The sequence below is a fragment of the Octodon degus genome, unplaced genomic scaffold (assembly GCF_000260255.1).
Source record: "Octodon degus isolate 3935 unplaced genomic scaffold, OctDeg1.0 scaffold00036, whole genome shotgun sequence".
NCBI classification, from domain to species: domain Eukaryota; kingdom Metazoa; phylum Chordata; class Mammalia; order Rodentia; family Octodontidae; genus Octodon; species Octodon degus.
The window spans coordinates 13,766,562-13,768,850 of NW_004524612.1; positions in this window are offsets into that span (position 1 = coordinate 13,766,562).

The following is a 2,289-nucleotide window of genomic DNA, read 5'->3' on the forward strand; positions in this document are numbered from 1 at the left end:
CCGCTTCTGGCGCGCGTTAATTTGAATACGGGAGCGCTTGCCCGGCTGAGGAGCGGTCCAGGGACGCTGAGGCGCAGGTTTTCCTTGAGAGCCCCCAGCTGGCAGTGAAAAACCGAGGGGACGCGGATATTAGTAGAGTGAGGGGTGAGTGTCACAGAAAAGTCTTTGCTGTGGACTTGGTGGGTTGGCGGGCTCGGGACCGAGGCCACACAGCGGCTCTCCGTGCAGAGGGCGCCGGGTTTCCCGGTCCCCGCGCCAGTATTTTCCCGTCGCGTTACCCTCACAGATTTGGGGACCGGGGACCCTGGCGCTTTTCTCTCCTACCTCGCCCCGCTCCGCCCCAGGAGGTCTTCCCTTCAAGAACCCCGGGTCTTCTGCTTGTCTTGCCTTGAAATTGCGCGACTGACCTGACAGGGGAAGGTGGGGGGGCGGTCCTGATAAGGGGAAGGGGACGGACTTTGCCTTCGGAACGAGTGGACTTGCACACTCATCATTTTCAGCAGCCCTCCGAGGTCAGGTGGCTTACGTCTTGCTATAATACCTTTCCAGTTAAAAATAAAAGTCATGCAGCTTGTATTTCTTGTTACTTGCTACAGCGATGTATGTCGTATTATCTTAAATGCATGGTGTAAGGCTTTGTTAAAATAATTTGCTTTTTGAGAATATTTTTTCTTGTTTTCTTATGGAACATCACTTATCTGAAAGCTTTTCAGACTTTTTTATTTTTTTTAAATTTTATTTATGTGTGTGTGTGTGTGTGTGTGGCCAGCTCAGCCCACCAGGGGGCGGGGCTGGCTGGCATGTGGTGCTGGGGGATTGAACCATGGTCCCTGTGCTTTGCTAAGCTTGTTCTAAGTAGGTGCTTTAGAACACTGAGCCATCTCACCAGCCCTCAGACTTTAAAAGTATAATTTTTTTTTAAAATTTTTTTGGGGGGGACCAGGGATTGAACTCAGGACCCTGCGCTTGCCAGGAAAGCGCTTATTCCACTGAGCCACCTCCCTGGCCCCTAAAGGTATAATTTTGATAGTGACTTTCATACCTATTTGATGAATTTGGTTATTATAATTGATGATTTATTCCTTATAGGAGTTCAGTTAAGAAGATGGCACCTTTTACTCCAAGGAAGAGGAAGCAGCATTCTCGGGACTGTGACATGTGAGTCTCAGCCTATGCATAGAAACTCTTTAAGAAAAGCCCATCTTGTGTTTTCTCCTCAAATATATTTCCATGAAAAATTACATTGTCATATTCCCATGAAAAATTACATTTTCAAATTTCTAGTAGTCTGCTCCTTTTGGTTGCAGTAATATGCTATTCTAATTCTACTTTGGAAATACAGCTGTATAATGAATTATGCAGTCGTTTTGAAGGCAAAGAGAACACTTTTCTATAGTTAGGAAATATGTCAGATCTTTTTATTTTGTCTCTACTCAACAGTGTAATACTTAACATAGCATCTTGAGAAGAGCAGGTGCTTATCTGTAAGCCATGTTAGAAAATCTGTGGACAGTGATCCTCGTCAGTAGTTTTGCTTTCCAAAACTTTAGTTACCTACAGTCAACTTGATCTGAGACCATATAATGGGAAAAATGAGTACAGGAGAGTAAGATATTTTGAGAGGGAAAGACCATGTTCATATAACTTACTATACTATATTATTATAATTGTTCCACTATATTATTGTTGGTCACCTCTTACAGTGCCTCTTTTGTAAGTAAAATTTTATCATAGGTGTGTGTGTGTATGGGGAAGAACAGTATATACAGGCTTTGGTAGCATTTACAGTTTTAGGCTGAGAGTAGTCCACTGGAACTTTTGGAGGATATCCTGCAGCGGTGGCAGACCTATGGCACACGTGTCACAGTGCGCTATTTGTATCTTCACAAACTCTAAAAATAAGATTCAACATTACTGATACTCCCTGGGGATAAAGAGAACTACTGTTTGGGAACTCCATTACATGTCATGCCAGAGATAGCAAAAATTCCAGAGGAAAATGTCCCAGCAAGTCAGTTTATTACAGAGAGTTAATCATTATAGGGGACCTTTATATCCAGTTGAGAAAAATATGTGGGCTATAATTTATATGTGGCATAGACATAGAAATGGATCTTGAAACATACACATAATATACATGTGTATTAGAGCTTCTTTTTAAACAGCATTTGAGTCCATGAACATGGTGTCGTCCTTTGGAAAGATTAGAATAGTTTGTTTGGGGCTGAGGAGATAGCTCAGCAGCAAGGTCCTGAGGTTTGATCGCCAGTACAAAAAAAAAAAAAAAAA